The sequence below is a fragment of the Panthera leo genome, chromosome B2 (genome assembly GCF_018350215.1).
Source record: "Panthera leo isolate Ple1 chromosome B2, P.leo_Ple1_pat1.1, whole genome shotgun sequence".
Lineage (NCBI taxonomy): Eukaryota > Metazoa > Chordata > Mammalia > Carnivora > Felidae > Panthera > Panthera leo.
In genome coordinates this window covers 56,369,365-56,392,809 of record NC_056683.1, presented here as the reverse complement: position 1 = coordinate 56,392,809, position 23,445 = coordinate 56,369,365, and the positions used below count along the sequence as shown (strand labels likewise).

Genomic DNA, 23,445 nt, shown 5'->3' with positions numbered 1-23,445 from the left:
TAATCTTAATATTGTGTCAAAAAGGATTTATTTTTATTACCATGCTGCATATAAAGCTCAGAAATGTTATTGAACTTGCTTAAAGACACAGTCCTAAAAAGAGCTAGAACTGAAATTTGATCAGCAATATTCAAAGGCCAAATTCTAGATTCTTGATACTATGAGGCAGATTTTAAACAGAATTCCTTCAGCTAAAACTGAGGTGAATTACTTGTAGGGGAGCAGGCACAATGGAATATACCTCTGATCACCTGAGTAACTGTCCTGTACAGCATGGGGATAGTGGTAATGGGGCGGAGGGGGGGGGTGGTGAGGTGGGCATTCTGATCCATTCAGAGTATATCCTAGGGAACTAGGGCAGAATACGTGGTCCCCTGTTGATATTCAATCACAAATTCCCTTCCTCTCTTTTGAAATACAAAGAGAAATTATTTGCAAAAAAATAAAAGACAAGTAGGTTTCTAAAGCAAAAATATTTAAGCAAGTAATTTTGTAGATGTTAAACTTCCTTCTCCTACAGTACTGGCATGCTGGATAATTTCTAAGTGTAGAGAAGGGAATCTTTCTGTGTGAGAGAAAATTTACTACATGGTAATGGCAGGGGAATTTCCTTGAGGGTATCCAAGAATATCAATGTTATGTAATGTAATTACTTTACTTCCTGGTAGTTTTAAGTGAGGCCTGGCTTTTGAAAAATACAGACTAAGCTACAAGGAGTATGAGACTTAAATTTAGTTTAATTTACAGAGCACTGTTGATGTCTAAAGCGTTAGGATAAACAGAAATGGATGCAGCCAGGTATCTGCCATCTGAGTATTTATCGTTTGGTGAAGAGAGATACAAAGACCTTTAATATAATGTTGCAGTAACTACTATAGAAGAGGTAACAGTACAGTGAGAGACCAAGAGAAAGAAAGAATATTTTCACTGGGAAGGAAATATGGAAGAGGTAGTGTAGAATGAAAATAGCGAATAGACAATTGGAAAAAAACAGTGGAAGAGGTAACCTAAAGAAAGACATGCTTTGAGAGAGATTTGGGATGGATCGATGAGACCAGTGTAAAAGGATCTTGTGAAGAAGACGGAGACCTAGAAATCTAAAAGACATAGTGTTAACATAGAAGCCAAGGGAGACAAGAGAGAAACTGTCTCTGAATGAATTCAGATCTTTAAAGTGGCTATTGGCTTTGGCACATCAAGATCATATGTTCATTTCCAGAACAGTTCCCAGGGAGTGGCAAGTGGTGAAAGAAGAAGGTAATCTCAGTGGATTGAAGACTGAAGGGAAGATAGAGTGACGATGGGAGGTGGTATGGGTGGGTAATATTTCTATGAAGTGTGCTATTATGGGATGGATATGCTTAAGTGAGTAGCAGAGTTTCAAAAGAGCAAGTTTATAGGCTAACAGGAGGACTGGAAGAAAAGAAGAAATACCTAATGGGCATTGCCTTGGAGGACACTGGATCATTTTGGTCCAGTGAAAATGGGGAAGCTAGCCTTGAACAGAAGGAGGAATTTCTTCACCTGAGACTGGAAGAAAGAAAGAAAATATGGATAAGGATATGTTAATAAGTTAAAGCAATGGGATATTGGAAGTGTCCAGTACTAATTACTTCAGTTTTCCACTTGATACAGAGTTACGTTACCAGAAGATTAGATGGCAGGATAAAGCTGGAAAAATGGAACCCTCAGTGAGAGGAATGGAAGGTGGAACTAAGAACAAATAAATGTATAATTAAGTAGATTTGAGGGCCTCTATCAGAAAAAAACATTATTATTATTATTATTGTTGTTGTTATCATTATTATTATTATTATCCTTGTTCTATATGGTTGCTTAGTTTTATCTAGTAGAGCTTAGGAAACTGCCTAGATATGAAGAAAGGGATGGTGGGGTTGACTCACAAATGCAATGTCATCGCCATACAGTTGCAATGAGAAGGCAGGACTGCAAGATAGTTCAAAGTGTGAGTGAGTGATACTTCAGAGGGGTAGGCTGAGCACACAAAAAGGAGAGATCAGAACCACTTTATGTATTAGGTGAAATGGAGGGATAGAGGGACCGGAGTTATGATATTGGAAAGGAACTGCCTGGGAAGTGATGTCCAAGAGAACAGAAGCATGCATGGTAGTTTCTCTTTTCAGGTTCCTTTTCCTCAGTTCTGAATCTTACCTGCTGTGTAATAATTCTAATTGTTGGTGTTTGTTCTTTTTTTTTAAATTTTAGAGAGAGAAAGTGTGCAAATGAGGGAGAGAGGCAGAAGGGGAGAGAGAGAGACACACACAGACAGAGACAGAGAGATGGAGAGAATCTTAAGCAGGCTCCATGCTCAGTGTGGAGCCCAATCTGGGGCTTGAACCCACTACCCTGGGATCATGAACTGAGCCAAAATCAAGAGTGGCTCCATGCTCAGTGTGGAGCCCAATCTGGGGCTTGAACCCACTACCCTGGGATCATGAACTGAGCCAAAATCAAGAGTGGCTCCATGCTCAGTGTGGAGCCCAATCTGGGGCTTGAACCCACTACCCTGGGAACATGAACTGAGCCAAAATCAAGAGTCCGATGCTCAGCCGACTGAGCTACCTAGGTGCCCCCAATTTTTTTCAAAATATATGTTGTATTATTTCATGTTTAACTTATAGATTCAAAACTTTTCTGTTAAAAAAAAAAAAGACTCCTATCACAGCATCAGTGTCCCCATCACAGAACTGATTTGGGGAGGACTGTTCAGCAAGCAGCAGTTTCCTTGGATAGCTGATTCAGCTCAGGTGATAAGGGTCGGTTCTCATACACAATGCAGCTATATGAAGACAAAATGAGCCAAACAGCTAAACTGTAGACAATTTGACATTCTCAGCAAGTGAACTTTCTCAACTGGCCCCACAGATTTCCAACTTCTGGAGGCTGCCTGGTAGTCACTACTGCACTAATTGGACTTGATTTATTGTGGGACAAGCTACTGTACATGCATTAAGTCACAGATTTTTCTTACTGCTAAATTGAGGTCACTGTGTACAATTTAAGCGCTTTGGTTAGGTAATAATGCTTCTAGGTGGAGCAAAATATTTAACAAAAATAAAATGTAAGTTTGCATACAATTAAAGTGTAACACCCATAGGTCTGAAACTGGTTAGAGGCTATTTTAATATTAAATTAATATTGCATGAAGTTATTTTTATTCTGGAGGAAATATTGACCTAAGATTTTGTTAGAGTGTGTGGAAATCTCCCTTCAGCCGTCCCTCAGTTTTCTGTTGGCCTGCTCACCTTTCTCTTCCTCACATTTTAAGATATCCTGAATTATCCATATTCAGTGTTTAAATAAGGATAGAGAATTACTGAGGAGAGATGGTAGTAAATGAAACTTGGTTTTTAATTCTTCATTCTAAGCAGAAAAATGTTTTCCAGAAACTTATTCTGGAGCTTATTGTAACCAAACAGTGAGCTTATTCTATTTTTGGTAAATTCACATCCTCTTTTTCACTTATAGGACTTTAATAAGATATCAAAGCCTGTATGTATATTGAATTCTTTCCATACTACTTAGCACTGTTCTAGATATTTTGGAACACAAAAGATGAAACCCAGGCCATGACCTCACATTCTGACAATCTAGTTGGGGCAGATCAGTATCATGCAGGGAATAATAAAGGCCAGGAAAACAAAGTGAAATATGAAGTCTTAAATCTTGCACCTGATATTCATTTACTCAGCAAACATCTATGGAGCACCTCATTTCAGGTACTCTTCTAGGTGTTGAGCATACAGTATTGAATAAAACTCATTAAAAAAGATATTTTTGAATGACTTACAGTGAAGTAGAGCAGACAATAAGCAAGATAAAGAAGTAAATACATTAAAGAGTAAATAATGCTAAGTTGAAACATGAGGAAGAACGGAGTGTATGAATGTCAACAGGATGGGGTGAGGAATTTTGATACGGTGTCCAGTGAAGGGTTCACTGAATATAAATCTGAAGGAAGTGAAGGAGCTGAACTGACTGGCCATGCAGTTAACTGGAACATCATATGCCAGGCAGAGGGGAGGTCAAGTACAAAGACCTCATGGCAGGATCATGTATGTTCAAGGGGGCAGAATAGTGAGAGTGGTTTGAATAGGGAAAGAACACTGGGTGATAAAGTAAGAGAGGTAATGGGGAACCAAATCATTGAACATATGTAGATCATTGTAAGAAATGTTAGCTTAACCTGGAGTGGGAGAGTTTGGGGATGAAAAGGAAATTAAGAATTTGGTAGAGAGAAAGGATGTCTCCAGGATTTGAGATTTGAATGGGGTTTCGATGGGTAGATAGACTGAGTTGTTGTATCATTACTGATGAATAGCTCAATAGCAAAAACATAGTAAAAATTACTTTAGGGGAGCCTGGATGACTCAGTCGGTTGAGCATCTGACTTCGGCTCAGTTCATGGTCTCGCAGTTTGTGAGTTCGGCCCCACGTCGGGCTCTGTGCTGATAGTTCAGAGCCTGCAGCCTGCTTCGAATTCTGTGTCTCCCTCTCTCTCTGCCCCTCCCCTGCTCATACTCTGCCCCTCTCTGAATTTCAAAAATAAACAAATGTTAAAAAAATTTTTTTTAAATTACTTTAGTGTCCTTGAGGATAAGATCCCTAGTGAGCCTTGAAGTAGAGGACACATTCTGGGACTGGCTAATTGTGATGGAACTAAATTACTAATGACCTTGAAAGACATGAAAGGAATCTCATATATGATAAAATCAGAAATAAGCAATCTTGGAAGTTTCTGACCATCAGAGTTTGAATAAATTGGAGAACGACTACAGGAGGACAAGAGATAAAATGACACAGAGAGAGAAAAAGAAAATTGATTTCTCCGGCAGTTTAAACAATCAAACTCCTATTCCTGACCTTCAGTGGACCGTGAATTTCTTCCTATGGTTTGTAAACATGGAGCATTTTGTATGCCCTTGTGAAAAGAACCACTGATAAGGATAATGTAAGAAATGTAGTACGAGATCATAGAAGAGACTAAGAAGTAAAGAAAGTTAGATGAAGGTAGAAGAGTTATGGATAGGAAAATCAGTGAAAACATATTTGAGTAAGCCAGAAAAACTGGAGTTCTATTAACAGCTTTTATGAATTTGATACTAAGAATGTTTTAATGTGTTAACATTTATTACAGTGTCATAACCTGATCTTTAGATTACTTCTCACTGGTCCTTCAACTGTCAACATTTTGAGATAGACAGTGTTTTGAAGCCTATTTTTCTGACAGTAAAATAAAAAAAAAAGTACTTTAATGTTTGCCTCCTACTGCCTCTCTGACACAGAAAGATTTTCACACAGGTTGATACAGGAAGTAAAAATAAAAATTGCTTTTACTGAGCCATTGGACTGTGAAATGCAGTAAATTTCTAAATGGCAACAGTAGAATGGTGTTTATGACGGTGGGGGATTTGCTTACCACAGGGTACACTTTTAGGTGGGTTGGGAATTTGTGAAATTCTATTTTTCTATATGTGACCTTTAGTGAATATAGAAGATGGGAGAAAAATTCTTTTCAACCTTAACTGGTTTACAAGGTAATCTCCAATAACTGGGTTGTCAGGGCCAGTGGGTGGTTAAACTAACTGCAAACAGAATCAGCCTAACTATATGGATTGAGTGTTCGTGATCCTGGGCAAACATCAAAAAGGAGTAGAGGAGAGTTTTATGAACAATGATATTGTAACAACAGCATTTCTATTATGTTTAATCAATTTTCAGTGATCTATTCATATCAACGCTTGTTTGTTGTTCTTGTTGTCTTAGAGGAGACAACTCGCATGGAAACACAAAAAGACCTAATTGCCTCACATAATGTATTACTAATGGCAAGACAGTAAGAAGCAATGTTCTAAGAAAAGGGTTCGAAAACTGGCCCTTGGACTAAATCTATGTACCCCAGACTCTCTTTGTAAACAAAGTTCTATTGGAATGCTTAGGTAGGTCGTATGCATGATATATGCATGGTCTGTGGCTGTTTTTTGGATACATCTATTGGAACACTTAGGTAGGTCGTATGCATGATATATGCATGGTCTATGGCTGTTTTTTGTATGCAATGACAGAGTTGAGTATTGCTATAGAGATGGCCTGGCTGCCAAAGACACATCTGTTTACTCTGTGGCCTTTTATAGAAAAAGTTTGGCATTCCCATTCTGAAAGTCACTGCTTATGATTGTTACGCCAGTGGAAGGTAACATAAACATTCTGTTAATGGAAAGCAAAGGAAACTGGGAAAGAAATGAGTGGCAGAGATAAGAAGTCATAGCAGTAAAAGAACTCATGGGCCTCATGAAACAACTTTTTTGAGTGTACTGTCTATGTACAGCTTATTTGAACTCCAACATCATCCAGTGTTTTATTTTTTTTTTAATAAAAATAAGTGGGGTATCTGGGTGGCTTAGTTGGTTAAGCGCCTGACTTCGTCTCAGGTCATGATCTCAGTTTGTGAGTTCAAGCCCTGCATCAGGCTCTGTGTGGACGGTGTGGAGCCTACTTGGGACTCTCTCTCTCTCTCTCTCTCTCTCTCTCTCTCTCTCTCTCTCTCTTTCTCACTTTCCCTCTCTGTCTCTGCCCCTGTCTTGCTCTGGTGCTTTCTCTCTCTCTCTCTCTTTCTCTCTCAAAAATAAATAAACTTCAAAAAATAAATAAAACAAAATAAAATAAAAATTAAAAGTTTTTCCCCAAAATTCTCTAACACTGTCTTAGGAGGAGGTATTTCTTTTTCTTGCACCGAATTACTACAAATACAGCTAGTATGCAATATAACACATTGTTGTTAATAATTATGCTTCTTTACCAAGGCAGTAAAAAAGAGGTTGTTGTTATTTTCTCATTCTCAGCCCCTTTTGTTATAGAAGCGATAGTGTCGTTTTGAGGCTATATGGATGAAAATTGCTACTTGATGAGATCAAAATGTAAAGGCAAAATAGATGAGAAATTCAGATCTATTACATACCACATGGACTACTATTTATTTAAGACTGAAATTTGTTTTGTTTACTGAGGGGAACATCCATATTCTCTTTTTCTGAGAAGAGCTTTACATCACTTCTACCTCATCCATCAAAATTCAATGGACAGTGTGACTTATGAACACATGGGAAAAACTTGCACTGTGCAATGGGATGACGGAAACATGAATTTCAGATTTTCAGCACACCTGCTACTTTGGCTGCTGCTATCACACCTGTTGCAGCCTGTGTTGAAGAAAATGGATTGATACATAATTTCTAAAAAGCCTATCTCTATTTGTCTCAAGAAGATTACTGTTAAATTTTTCTGAGGGAATTGTGTTTCTGTTTGTTTTTACAATAGATTTTAATTCTAACTTCATAATAGGCTCACATAGCAAGGATGTTTAAAGCAGCAATTTCTCAAACTTTTTGGTCTCAGAACACTTTCATACCCCCAAATTAGTGAAGATTTCAAGAAGGTTTTTGTTTATGTGGATTATATTTATTACTGATATTTATACTACTGGAAATTAAAACTAAGAGACTTCAAAAATATTTATTAATTCATGTTTAATGTTGAATTGTGGCAAAACACACTTAACATCAAATTTATAACTGACCATTTTTAAGTATACAGTTTAGTATTGTTAAATATACTCACCTTGTTTGTAAAATCAATTTTTTTACATGACAATAATAAACACTACACATAGTGACATAAAGAATATATTTGTAATTCAAAATAACTATTTATTTTTTAAAATCAAATTTGATTTTTCTCCAAATTCTGTAAAATTTGCATAGTTTATATTTTTGTAAGCCTCTTTAATATCTGGCTTAATAGAAGATGTCAGATTTCCATGTCTACTTCTATGTTCTTCTTAGTGCTATGTGTTGTTTGGTGAAGTTTATGAGGAAGTTCTGGCTTTGTTTAAATATGTAAGTGAAAAAAGAATTTTTTAATAGCCTTTCTGGATAATTGTGGATTCATCATGTAGCCTGCACTGTGCATGTGAAACTGAAAAACTAAAAACTATAAAAAAGGCATGTGACATTTTAGTATACTTGAAAACAATTTTGACCTCACAGATGCCCTGTAAAGGACTCATGCAGGTAAGTCCTCAGGCAGTATTTTTGGAATTGCCAGTCTAGAGTACAGTATCCTGTAAATCATGATATGACTTCTTAGATTTCAAACATTGTAATTATCAGAAAAACACATTTAAAATTTGTTTTTAATCGTGGTAAAAGGAACACTCCATAAAATTTACCATCTTAAACATTTTTTAATGTTTATTAGTTTTTGAGTAAGAGAGAGAGAGGGAGAGAGAGCATGACAGTGGGAGGGGCAGAAAGAAAAGGAGACAGAGGGTCCAAAGCAGACTGTAAGCCGACAGCAGTGAGCCCAACGTGGGGCTCAAACTCACAAACCTTAAGATCATGACCTGAGCTGAAGCAGACGTTTAACCAACTGAGTGACCCAGGAGCCCCATCATCTAACCATTTTTAAGTGTGTGGTTCAGTTGCATTAACTATATTCACTTGTGCAACAAAACTCTAGAACTTTTTCATCTTGCAAAACTGAACCTCCATACCCACTGAACGACAATCCCCATTTCCTCCTCTTCCAGCCTCTAGGAACCACCATTCTACTTTCTATTTTTATGAACTTGACTACTTTAGATACTTCATATGAATGAAATCATATAGTATTGTCTTTTTGTGGCTGATTTATTTCACTCAACACAATGTACCTAGGGTTCATCCATGTAGTAGCATGTGGCAGGGTTTCCTTCCTTTTAGATGGCTGAATAACGTTGTGTTTTATGTATATACCACATTGAGTCTATCCATCCATCTACTGATGGATATTTGCATTGTTTCTACTTCTTGACTACTGTCAATAATGCTGCAATGAACATGAGTATGTAGATTATTTCTTAGAGATTCTGCTTTTAGTTATTTTGGATATATACCTAGAAGTGGGATTCCTGGATCATAAGCATTCCTGGGTTGCTAAAAATCATTCTATTTTTAGTTTCTTGAGGAACCTCCATACTGTTTTCCAATGTGACTGCACCATGTTACTTCTCCACCTAGAGTATCCATGGGTTCTCATTTCTCCACATTCTCCCAACACTTGTTATTTTGTGTATTTTTGATAGTAGCCATCAAATAGATGTGAAGCAATATGTCACTGTGATTTTAACTTGTGTTTCTCTAATAATTAGTGATATTGAGCATCTTTTCAAATGTTTTCTGGAAAATTGTACATCTTCTTTGGAGAAATATCTATTCAAGTCCGTCAATTTTTAAATAGTTTTTTTTTGTCTTTGATTCTTGAGTTATTGGATTTCTTTTTATATATTCTGGATATTATTATCAGACATATGATTTGTAAATATTTTCTCCCACTCTGTAGGTTGCATTTCCATTTTCATTTTGTTGATTGTTTTTGCAAATAACAAGATTCTCTCCTCCTCTATTTTTTTAAGACTAAATAATATTCATTTATGTGTAAACATTAACACTCTTTACCCTTTGTCTTTCTGATAATAGCCATCAACAAGGTTGCCAAGAACATACAATGGAGAAAGGATAGTCTTTTCAGTAAATGGTACTGGCAAAACTGGATATTCACATGCATAAGAATTAAACTGAACCCTTATCTCTCATTATTTGAAAGAAAAAAAAACTTTCAAAATGGATTAAAAATTTAAATGTAAAATGTGAAACCAGAAAAGTAGCAGAAGAAAACAGTGGATAAAATCTTGTTGACTTTGGTTTGGGCAAAGATTTTTTTTTTTAAATATGACCCCAAAAGAACAGACAACAAAAGCAAAACTAAACAATTCAGATTGCATCAAATAAAAAGCTTCTACACAGCAAGGAAATAATCAACAGCATGAAGTCAATTTACAGAATAGGAGATTATATTTGGCTAAAATTGTTCTAAAAGAGTAGTTTTAAAAAATTAAAACAACAAGAACAATAAAAAAGCCATATGTTTCCATCTTTACTATCTTCATACAAAGGAAAACCTTGGCTAATAAGCCTAGTCAGAGATTTAGGGGAGTGTCTAAACCTTTTCTGGGCTTGACCATGAAATTTCCCAGTCAGGTGAATTTGCCACCTTGTTTTCTGTATCTTGTAATCTCTTCCGCCCCCTGGTGACTATGTGCAGTAAAGTAGTCTGCTAGTGGAGCCACAAGAAGGGATGCTTGCCTTTGTCTCAGAGCCCCTTGGTCTGACACTAAACTGCCAATTATGTCCGTGTGCCGCATCAGTCAAGGCAGAAACCATTCCCTTGGGGAGCTCTCTGATAAAGCAGATCATTAGATTCAGTCCATGCTTCTCTCTCTCTCTCCTGAGTGGAGGGAGAAGTCTGAGAGTTTGGGGTTTTCTCCACATCATGCTGTGCTGTGCCAGGGAGTAGACAGACTATGATGGGCAAATACAAAGAACATTCTTACTGTCTTCTATCCAACTCTTTCTGGCTTTGTTCTTACCTGAGGTGCTCACCTTCTTAACTGGCTTCTGGAGTTCTCACAAAGGTAATTTTGGTCCTATATTATTACCAGTTCGGTGTTTCTATGGGGGAATGTGAACCTGGGCCTTCCCACTGCACCAGTGCTGACATCCCTTCAGTAAGTCATTTTTGAAATATAAATTTTTATAAAATTAAATCTAATGTATTGTAAATAGAAGTTTTACGAGATATTTTTGTTAAACTTTCTAAAATACCCTTTCCTTAGAAAATATTTTGGCTCATTTTACCTCTTTTTAAACCCTCAAGACACTTGACTAATTTTAAAAATCAGCTGACACACTTTTATGCAATGTCACATAAGTTAGTATAAGCATGACATTATAAATATCTCTTTTCAGTGGCCATGATTGGTTGCTTATTCTTTCATTGCTCATTTTGCTGGTTAATATATCATTATGAAGGGAAGCAGTTTTCAAGAGCTAATAAATTTTGTTAAGCTTTAAGTGGCTACAGTTTAAAAAGTAAACATATTTCCTACTATGACTTAGTTTTAGGTGTGCAGGTAAAAAAGGAGATAGCATACCGAAGTACTCAGTCCATATTAATTCTCAGTAGAATTTTACTCAATAGAATTGTCTTACTTTATGCATAGAAAAGGTAATATAAACAAAATTAAGACATGATGTGTTTTTAAAAGAATTACAAATAAGAATTAAATAATTTTTTTTCTTCAAAAGAAGTATACCCTATTGAATATTCAGGGCTTTGATGATAGTTGATGAAAATTGTGTTCCTTTGTCCAGTTATAAAAATATCAACACTAACATATTTATTGATTTACAGAGAAGGCGTCTGGACCTGCTGGAAGCTATTTTCCTTATCACTTTATTGCAATGACCAGAGAATATTAAAACTGTTAAAACGTAAAGTGTTTTAAATAGATCAAGCACAGAAAACTACTGCTTCTGAGCATTGCAAGCCATGCAAATACTTTTTGTATTTAGTGTAAAAACCTTCAAAAAGAAAACATCTACTTCTCAACAGTAACATTTATATTCTGAACCAAAGAATGAGTCTTTCAAATGCATTTGCATTAGACACACTCAGATTGCCGCTGCCTTTAGGGCTGAATCCACTGATTAAGTGCCTATTAAGGTAAAGATAACAGATAAAAATCTACTCTTGATTAATTACATATGAGAAAAAGTATATTTAGAAACCTGACTTAGAGGTTTTGTATGATTTTAGAAAATATAATTTTCAAGTTCAAGATGATTTATCCAGAAACATCAACAATAATGGACATAAATTATAGATTTCTTTTCTCTTCACCCTTCTAAGGTGTTATACTCTTTATGCTTGCTTTACCTATTTGTCTTTATTTCTATATATCTCTCTGTTTATATAACTATCTATCAATAGCCTATCACTCTATTTACTTCTAAAATATTTTTCATTACATTAAAAACAGATCTTTCAGTCAAGAGCTAAGTGCAACACTGATTAGTATAGGACATTTACCACGTTGGAAGCTCTTATGGAAATAACTTTTTAAGTTGTCATGAACAGGATCCCTGCAATCCCCTTATCCATTTTCCAAAGAGCTAGTGCAAATCTGACACATACTAGATGAAAACATGACTATCTGGAGAACTTAACTGGAGGTAGAGAAAGAATGAGAGATTTATTTAAATCCTAATGTTTTTTCTACCATTTTTGTCAAACACCGAAGCAGACTGACAGGTAACTGAACACTTCCTTTTCATATTTTAGGGCATTTTGGATATCAAATATTATGAAAATTACTCACATGTTAAAGTTAAATAATAAAGATAGAATGCAGAAAGAACTTGAAAATAACCCATTTCTCCAAACTGCTCCTCCCTCTGCCTGGTGAACTAATGTAAATTATCAGCAGAAGTAGGGTCAGCCTGATAACCACCCCCCTAAAATTGTTGGCTTAGTTCTTAGAGTTTGCTCTGCTTGATTTTCCTTCTTCCTGCCCAGATGTTACTTCATTGATCTTCACCAGTCCCTTTGACCTCATGTCCTCTTGATTCATCTTAGGCTGAGTGAAATATCACAGTACCACCATCAGGATGAAATGTCATAATAACATTTACACAGCAAAATGCATTTCAAGACATCCTTCAACAACTGAAAGGAATATCAAAGCAATGGTCTTACTGAACATCTTGATGGCTCATATTCTTCTAGCTTATTGTGTAATATCAACAAATTCTTCACATCATAGAAATCTTGTGAGGTAGCCTGGTAAGCTTTGCACTATTGCATATCTACATATCTCTTGTGGGTGTACTTGTTTTTAGAATTTCTTCAAATTAAAAATGCAGAGAAATAATTTCCATAGCAGTCAAGAGGTTATGGTCATTTATTATAAAATACAGCTAGACATGCCGTGAAAATTGGTAAATCCTTATGATAAAGTAAAGCAAAAACAAGCCTGTCTTTTTAAAAAATATATGGCTCATCAGATGTATATGAGTTTGCTTTAATGATGGAATAATCTACTTTTCCTGTCCAGAATAATGGAATATTTTAGGTTAAATCTTTAGTCTTTTGGTGATCTGCTTCTGAAGGAAGACTAAGCCCTTTCATAAACTGAGTCATAAATAGTGAGGTAGATGCAGTGGGGAGGTAATCTGCAAGAAGTTACTGTAACTGAAAGAGTAGATAACCAGCCCATGTGTCCTTTAGGCTGTAACATATAGTTATTTACAGCCCTTAGTTTACAAAGATTTTGTTATAATTAAGAGACTCATGGATCAATGCTACAAAGAAAACAAAAACAAAAACAAGACAATTAAAATCACCTTATTTTCCTGAATACTAGTATAAGTCCAACATACACAAAACCATGTAAAATATAGATACTTGCATATATAACTAAAAACACACTGTGGACTTAGAAATCGCATTTTTTTTTCTAAATAAGTTTATTATTGACTATTCATTCTCCTTTCCTCCATAGTCCCTTTTGAGGAAAGAAAAGTTGTATTTGAAAATCCTGTTTAATAAATAAGATAAAATGTTCGCAGTTGGAGTGGCGTGCAAATTAAAATGCAGTGTTTTACAATCTGAATTTAAAAGATTATCACCTAAACTGATTATCCTCAAAATTAAAATGACACTCTTATCCATCTATTATAGAATTATTCAAAAAAAATGATAAAGCGGGGAGCCTGAGTGGCTCAGTCGGTTAAGCCTCGGATTTCAGCTCAGGTCATGGTCTCGCGGCTTCTGAGTTCAAGCCCTACATGGGCTGTCTGCTATCAGCCCAGAGCTTGCTTCTAAATTCTATCTCCCCCTCTCTTTGTGCCCCTTTCCGGCTTGCATGCTCGCTCTCTCTCTCTCTCTCTCTCTCTCTCTCAAAAATAAATAAACATTTAAAAAAACGATAAAAAGCTTTCAACTAAATTTGAAGACCACGCTTGGGATAGTTTGGCTTAACAAAAAAGACTATAAGGTACATGTGAAACTCCAATTTTCCTTAGGGGACATTCAAAAATATAGTTTTTCTGCAGAAAAGGAGAAGCTAAGCATGAATTCTTTAGCTTCAGAAGGTATGCTTGTGTAGTTTAATGATATATAAGCTATGTGGCACTTAAAAGTCATCATTTCTATGCTCAATAACAGAATAGACTGTATATAAAAAACTAGACTATATATAAAAAACTAGACTATATATAAAATACATATGTAAGGATAAGTATATATCTATGTGTAAATACATATATATGTAAATGTATATATATGTATATATATGTGTAGGTTATATATAGGTATGTATATATACTACTATTCTCTTTATGGCCATATTTAGTATTTTAAATATGTGTTCTAACATGGAGTTTATATAATATACAGTTTATATATGTTTATAGTTATATATTATATAGTTTATATATTATATATAAAATAATACGATAGCATCTATCTGTCAAATTATATCAAGACATCCAGATCTCTCTGTTGAGGCCCTACTTGAGCTTAAACTATCCAAAGAAGGCAGAACTCTTAAGAAAGATCAGTCATGCTTCCAAACATCATGTGAAGAAGTAATTGGAGGGTCAGATTCACTGTATTTGCCTCTGCTGAAAACTCTCCCTGTAAAGTTGTTTTTCACAGAGTTCAGTGGGTTTCACAGATTTTAGTTCCTAAGGCTACAGCTTTTTAATCAAGCCTGTGCAGCCATTGTTCCTCAGTCATACCACTGTAACAAGTTAGCTCCAGAAACTGGCACCATTTCCTACCCTTTCCTAATCCAACTCCATTTGGTGTGGCTTTGCAGCTCCTTCCATCAAAAAGGAGGTTATTCTTCTATTCCTTGAATCTGGGATGGTCTTGTCTCTTGCTTTGACCAATGGAATATGATGGAAGTGATGCTATACAAATTCCAAACTGAGGCCTCAGAAGGCCTTGCACCCTTCTTCTCATTGTCTTAAAACTCTGTTGCTGCCATTTGAACAGGCTCAGGCTAACCAACTGAATGAAGAGTGACGTTATGCTCCTTCACCAAACCATATAGGGAGTGAAGGCTCTGAGATGAACTAGAACCCAGCCATTAGAGCAACATGAGCTAAGATCAGCTAAGCCTGGCTCAGATCAGCAAAATCACCACATAAACCATAGACATGTGAGAAGTAACAAATGATTGTTGTCTTAAGCCTCTAAGTTTTAGGATGGTTTGTTATATAGAAAGCTAATCAATGCATTATTTATCACCTCAGAACTTTAGAACTCTTCTGTGGAGTATAGGGCACCAGTCCAGAGTAACAGTAGCTTTCTTCATATTGAGTTTTCCTTCCCTTTCTTGCCAATGGTAATTAATTTATCAGTAAGTTTTGTCAATGAACTACAGAAGTGAAGAAGTTAAGGTCTGGACTCATAGCTCTCAGTACGTTCTCTTCTTCCTATGCAAATTGATCTCCTCAATAGGTATATCATTTCATGATAACAAGTACTACACAAAACCACCATAAAATTTAGGGAAGTGATGGATATATTTAGTACCTTGATGGCGGTGATGGTATCATTTCAGGATACTCTATAGCTTCTAAAGTCCTTCACCTGCATAATCTCATTTTAGAAATATCATTTCCCACAATTTCAGTAAAGAGAAAACTAAGTCATAAAAATGAAATAATTTGCCTGATAAATTGAGTAAATGTCAGATTCAGGATTTAATCCATGGTCTTTAGACCCCAGGCTCCATATTCTTTTCACACAATAATATTTCCTTTCATAATCAGCAAAATTAACATTTTGAAAGAATGTTGATATTTCAGGTTCTGCATTCACTGGCAATTTAACAGCCTAAAAATGTCATTAAAAGTAATATGAGAAACTATACTTGTAACAAGTAGAGTGCACTAATTAATCCAGCTGAAATCTAATGCAATATGCTAGTTATTAATGAATAAGGCTTGACTAGTATCACATCAATTTAAATTTTATTTATGCATGAAAGAGATGACGCTTTTTCTTTTTGTTGACTACTTTTTCTTTCCTATTTCCCCAGCAGATTAGTTGAAAATGTTCTGCATATCAATATATTGGGATTGCCAGGGCGGGATGGCATAGTTCTTAATTTGACTAAGTACCAAGAACTGGAATTATCTATTCATCCATCCATCCATTTGTCCATCTATTCATGTATATGACTTAATATAAAATTACCAGTGGGCCATTATATGAATGTGATTTACACTTATATCTAGAGAATATTACATCTTGTTATGGATATGCCTACTTAGAAGCTAAGTCTTGACTTCAAAATATTTGGGCTCCCAGATGTAGACTGGAATAGTTAGCACAATATAGTGGGAAAAGATTTTAGCATCAAACAAACTTAAATGTGAATCTTCGATCTGCCACCAACAGGATGGTCTTAGATAAATCACTTAACTTTTCTTAGCTCCATTTGACAATGTGTAAAATGAAACAATTAGTTTATATATTCTATATTTACAGATATGTATAGCAAGTCTGTATGCATAGAATCTGATATATAATTTAGGCACTTTATACATGTTGTTGTCATGAATAAACATTAAAAAATTAATAAAAGTGATGTTGCATAAATAATAAATAAATAAAAGTAATATTGCTACAGTTATATAGTAGCTAATGCAATCTTTTATATTATTTTTTAATATAATAGACCTTAATTTGTTGAAGGTTTTAAACCTGGTAAAAGAGAAATCCAGTACTCACATTCAAGATTGACTCATCATTTTACGACAACATATTTAAGCATCTATGAGGTTGAATCTATGTGAAATTAAAATACAGAAAGTAAAATATATAAAAAAGGTTTGACATATTTGAATTAATTTGTTGATAATTTCAGAGCATATAAGAAACAATGATGAAAAGCATTACTTTTGAAATTCAGTTTTACTAATAATGAAAAGATATGTTTATAGAAATAATGGTTACACACAGAAAAAAGAATACCATCTTAATATTTGCAAAATCAAAGGAAAGGAATATAGGGTTATAGTCCTACAGGGCCAAAGAGTTTAGGAAAGAGTGTTTGAATATCCCAAGAGAAGGAAGCTTGTCCTAACAGCAGATGTAAGAAGCATTATGACCCAACAACCATACAAATTTCAGAAAAACATCCCTCAAATCTGACTACATAATTCTGAATAACCTCAGTGAGAAAGAAAAATGGAAAATAGAAAATATCCAAGAAAGCGGCATGTTTGACCAATTAGCTCCATGAAAAACTCAGATTTGAAAAAAGGCAACAAAATATGGAGCATCTGGGTGGCTGAGTAGCTTAAGCATTCAAGTTTGTCTCAAGTCATGATCTCACAGTTTGTGAGTTCGAGCCCAGCATCAGGCTCTGTGCTGACAAATCAGAGCCCAGACCCTGCTTTAGATTCTGTGTCTCCTTCTCTCTGCCCTTCCCCCACTCACACTCTGTCTCTCTCTTTCTCTCTCTCTCTCTCTCTCTCTCAAGAAAAAAAGAAAAGAAAAAGGAAAGAAAAGCAAAGAAAAGAAGAAAAAAGGCAAAAATGTGAATTTGAAGTGAGCATCAAATAACAAAGACAATGCTAACAAAAAATGATACGACAATATACTGAAAATTTCAACGATATGAAAACCTTACAGTGTTACGGGATTATATCTTTAGAAGCTAAAGATAATTGCTAGAGTCTTTTGTTTATTGTTTGTTCTTTTAAGAATGTTCAAGCTAGAAAATGAAGGAATAAAAAGCCTTTCTGGGGAGTCCTTTCAAATATCTGAACTAAAGAAATCTTTGCCCAACCCTTTAACAAAATGTAAGATATCATTCATAGTTCATAAGTTGTAAGTTCTTGTGTGATGCCAAGACACAGAGATGGGAGTTTTTTACACTGTCAGTTTGTAACTTACTAACTGTACTACCTCAGCAGAATTATTTAACTTCTTTGTACCTTATTTTCTCACCTTTAAAATGAGAATAAAAATAGTCCTTGGCTCACAATGTTATTGTGAGATTTAAATAGGGTCATATAAGGTACAGAATTGTTGAATCATTCTATTATATACCTGAAGCAAATATGATGCTGTAAGTTAATGATACTTGAAAAAATATGTAAATAGGGTAACATATTTAAAGCATGAGAACCAAGAGGTCCATAGCAGCATTTAATGCTTTCTGTTTCTATTACTCTACTCCTTGGTGTACTGATAAACTATTCATAACAAGGTGGGTGGGGTTGGAGGGAGGCCTCATTTGTAGTGTTTGCCAATGTCTATGGTGCAAATACTCTCATCATGGCTGATCTCATCTTTCATGAAGTCACTGAATGAGAGTTGGATAGAGATGTACCCTTGTATATTATGGTGTAATACTGCCATAATCCAGTTATCAGTAACTTCAGGAGCATAGATGATAGTAAAATTTAGTAAAAAGAAACTAGGAAATAATAAGTTTTGAGAAATTGTTACTTTGTTTTTAGAAAGAAGAAAGAAAGAAAGAAAGAAAGAAAGAAAGAAAGAAAGAAAGAAAGAATAGGAAGGAAGGAAGGAAGGAAGGAAGGAAGGAAGGAAGGAAGGAAGGAAGAAAGGAAGAAGGGAAGAAAAAGAAAATAAATCACCTGAGTAATGAATTGCAAAAATATATATTCAAGGTGTGCCATGAGCAAATCTTACCTAGAATTTTAAGTTCTAGGAGAGCAGGCAGTGTCTGTTATATCTGACAATCATTTGACTCTCCACAGAACAGAGTAAATAAACAAAAAGTGCTTATTCATGGAGGGCCTGTTGGAATAAGAAGTACTATTTTAAAGATATATCTATATCGATAATATAGTATTATATATCTGTATATATATAAATTTGGCTTTTCCATACTTTGTATTTATTCCATAATAAAATATATTACTCTTATTAGTATTAACAGCAAAAAGTAAAGCTATATAACATCCAAATCAAAGTAGTTTGTTTAGAAACAGAATTAGTCAACATTACAAGGATGTTAAGGCACAACTGTGACCTAGTTACAGTTGGATCCAAAGGTTAACACAAATTTTCACAGCTATCTCACTCCCTCCAACCTCCTATGGCTAGGAATTGGTTTTATGCTGTCCTAATCCCAACAGATTTTCATCTTCATGCTAAATAGAATGGTCACATTCTCCCAGTTATTGTGATGTAAACCCAATAGCAAAGAAGTGTATTTTATATTTGATTTAGCCTAAAAATATCACAGAGGATTCTGATGGGCCCAGGATAGGTAATTAGGTAATATGCCCATCCACAAACCAATCACTGTAGCCTTGAAATAGAATATTTGAACTGACTAGCGTAGATCATAGTTTTTTAGTGGAGAAGGAGCAGTTTGCCAAACTTCCCAGTTCTATAGAAGAGATGATTCCTTAAAGAAAGGCACATTGGGAAATAAATAATATATGTCTACTGCAATTATGAAATGAAGGTGAAAGGTAAATTGGTAGCTAGAGGGGAGTATAAAGCCTAAGGAATTCTCATGAAATAAAATGTTATGTATGATATTTGTAAATTACCTAAAGCTAACAGGAACTATAAATATAGTAGATGGGAAGACTGGATTCAAAATGTTCTCAATTGGCAGAAATGAGAAACATAAAATGTAATTTCAAAGGAGCAAATATAAATTCCTACATTTAGGTTCAAACAGTTGGTTTTATATTTTTAAAAAAGTGGAAAAACAGGATTTATAGCAGTTCTACTGAAAAAGAAAAACATGAAGTTTTATTTAGCTTCAAGTTCAATAGGAACTGACAGCATGACACTGTTGCTAAAAAAGGTAATCCAATCTTTGGCTGTTGTATGGCTCAGAACAAAGAAGATTATAGTCTCCTAGTGCTCTGTGCTGATCATATTAAATCCAGATTATCGCCTCCAGTTTTGGATTCCATACTTTAAGAGCGACACTAACAAACTCAAGGGAATCCTGAGTGAGATGAATAGGGTCAAGTAATATCTTGAAATGACAGAATAAACTGGGTATATTTTTATCACAGAAGGGATGGCTTCAGAGTATACAATATAGCCTCCTTCAACTATTTTCAGGTGTATCTATGGGAAAGGAAGATAATTAAGTCTGGGGTCTAGAAGGACAGAACAACACTGATAGAGTTCAAAATAAAATGAATTCTGGCTTACTAGGAGGATGACATTTCTTTTTTTAAATTTTTTTTTTTATTTTTTAATGTTTATTTATTTCTGAGAGACAGAGACATAGCGCAAGCAGGGGAGGGGCAGAGAGAGAGAGCGAGACACAGAATATGAAGCAGGCTCTGGGCTCTGAGATGTCAGCACAGAGCTTGATGCGGGGCTCAAATCCACAAACCGTCATGACCTGAGCTGAAGTCAGACATTTAACCCACTGAGCCACCCAGGCGCCCCTGAAGGATGATATTTGAAATGACTGTATCCCAAAGTAGTGTGCTTTTTACTGGAGGTGTTAAGCTATACATTAGCACAATGGAGTGAGAGAGGAACAAATCACTAAGGATATGAATGAGAGCAGGAAGTTCTGGACACTGCTCCCCGCTAAAACACTACACAAATATTCAAAATATGTATATCAGTTATATTCCAACTTTTATTTGCCTTCTGCAATTTTACTTCATGCTGTCTTTATATGTTTTTTTAAATTTGATTTTAACAGCTTTATCGAGATGTATTTGACATACAACAAACTGCACATAAAGTGTATAATGTAGTGTTTTGACATATGTCTGTTTCTGTGAAACCATCAACACAATCAAGAAAGGGAACATGTCAAACACCTCTAAAGGTGTTCTCATGCCTCTTTGGGAATTCCTCCCTCCCCAAATTTCCCTCACTCCAACTGCTTGCATCCCTCAGCAAACACTGATCTATTTTTTTGTCCCATTAATTTGTTTGCAGTGTTTTAGAATTTTATATTAGCTACTCCTTTTCTGGCTTGTTTTATGCAAAATAATTATTTGTGGTTTATCCATGTTAATGTGTGTATCAATAGTTCAATCACTTTATTGCTTAGTAGTATTCTACTATATAGATATTGCATAACTTGCTCATGTATTCACCTATGCATGGACAATTGGACTGCTTTCAATTTGGGACTATTAAAAATTTTGGTAGAGACATATTCTTTCACTTCTTTGTGTAAATATCTAGGAGTAAAAAGGCTGGACTGTATGTAGGTATATGTTTAACATTTTCAGACATTTTGGCCAATATTTTTCCAAAACGGTTGCACCATTTTACATTTCTACAAGAACTGCTTGCGAGTTCCATTAATTCCACATCCTGGGAATCTATTCAACTGCAGACCCTCTAATGGGTATATAGTGGTATCACACTGTGGTTTTAGTTTGCATTTTCCTAATTACTAACATTGTTGAGCATTTTTTCATGGGCCTATTTGCCATCCATTCGACTACTCTGAAGTGTCTAAGTCTGCCCATTTAAAATAATTAGTTTAATTTCCTATTATTTCACATTATAAACACAAGTTCTCTATCAGATATATTAGTGCAATATTTCCTCTCCATCTGAAGCTTGTCTTTCATTCCCTTAATATTTTTGAAAGAGCAGTTTTTAATTTTAATGAAGTCAATTTATCAATTTGGTTCATGGGTTATACTTTTTTAATAGAGTGTGCTAAGAAATCTTTATCTAACTATTTATAAAGATTTTCTCAAAAGTTTTATTTTAGAAAGTTTATTGTTATTAGATTCTACATTAAGTCTGTTTCCCATTTTGAATAATTATTTTATGTAATACACAGGATGGAACAAAATTCATTTTTTTTCACATATGGGTAAGTGATTGTTCCAGTAGAATTTACTGAAAGGATGACTCTTTCTCTAGTGAAATACTTCACATCCGCTTTATAAGAAGTCACTTTTCCTTGTATTCTGTTACAAAGATCTAGTTTTCTAACTTTATGCCAATACCATCCACACTGTCATTATAACTAGCTTTATTGGAAATATTCAAATGGTGTTGTGTTAGAATTTCAACATTGCTTTTCTTCTTCAAAGTAGTTTTGCCTATTCAGTGCCTTATGAACTTCCATATGAATTCTAGAATCAGTTTGTCAATTTTTGCTAAAACTCCTAGTGGGATTTTAAGTAGAATTGCATTGATTTTGGAGATCAATTTAGGGAAAATTGGCATATTTACAATAAAGAGCCTTACAAGTCATGATGACAGTATATCCCTCCATGTTTTTACATCCTTAATTTTCTCAGCAATGTTTTGGAGTTTTCTGTGTAATTTTTGTATGTGTATTTATCACTAACTATTTTTCCATCCTTTGTAGCTGTCGCTATTTTTTGCAATTTCAATTTCCAGTTTTGTTGCTACTATAAAGAAATACAGGGGCTCCTGGGTGGCTCAGTGGGGTAAGTGTCCAACTCTCAATCTCCCCTCAGGTCACGATCTCGCAGTTCATGAGTTCAAGCTCCACGTCAGGCTCTGCGCTGACAGTGTGGAGCATGGCTTGGGATTCTTTCTCTCTCCTTCTCTCTCTGCCTCTCCCCTGCTCACTCTCTCTCTCTCACAATAAATAAATTAACTTAAAGAAAAAAAAAAAGAAATCCAATCCGTGTTTGTATATTGACTTTATACCTTGTATGTATCCTTTCTGTAAATTCTATTAGATCCCCTATGAATACGAGCATGTTGTCTGAGAACAGTCCAGAGAATAGCCTATGGAAAGATTATGGTTTTAATGTATAATAGCCTTCATGTCCACTCATGTTTGGGAGTTCTATCTCAAGAAAATGACACAAAAGCCAAATTTTGAGAAGAGCTAAAATAAAAATTCTAGCTCTACTTTGGCACTGCCTGTGGAGGTGACAGCCATCTCTTCTTCAGCGTCATGGCCACTTTCCTATCTGGTGAAGCCAAAGATTGTTAAAAAGAGGACCAAGGTGTTTATCCAGCACCAGTCATACCAACATGTCAAAATTAAGTGCAAGTGGCAGAAACCCAGAGGCATTGACAATAGGGTGTGTAGAAGATTCAAGGGCTAAATCTTTATGCCCAACATTGGTTATGGGAGCAATAAGAAAAGCACATGCGATCCATTGGCTTCCTGAAGTTCCCCATCCACAGTGTCAAAAAGCTTGAAGTGCTGCAAATGTGCAACAAATCTTACTGTGAAGAGATTGCCCACAGCATCTCTTGCAGGAACTGCAAAGCCATTGTGGAAAGAGCAGCCCACTGGCCATCGGCGTCACCAACCCTAATGCCATCCTGCACAGCGAAAAAGAGGAATATTCAGACAGCCTATGTGCATGTTTCATTTGTGTCTATAAAACCACAAAATAAAATAAAACAAAATAAAATAAAATAAATTATTAACTTAAATTAAAATTAAATAAGAATTCTAAAGTAAACCCTTCAAGTTTAAAATAACTTATCCATAAGAAGAAAATAATAAAGACAAAAAGAGAAAAAACAATAAGAAGAAAAGATACA

General features: G+C 35.1%; 1 pseudogene; it reads left to right on the top strand.

Moving 5' to 3' along the window:
- The first annotated feature begins 3,884 nt into the window (after nt 1-3,884).
- On the top strand, nt 3,885-23,295 carry LOC122220697 (annotated as a pseudogene).
- The last annotated feature ends 150 nt before the right edge of the window (nt 23,296-23,445 follow it).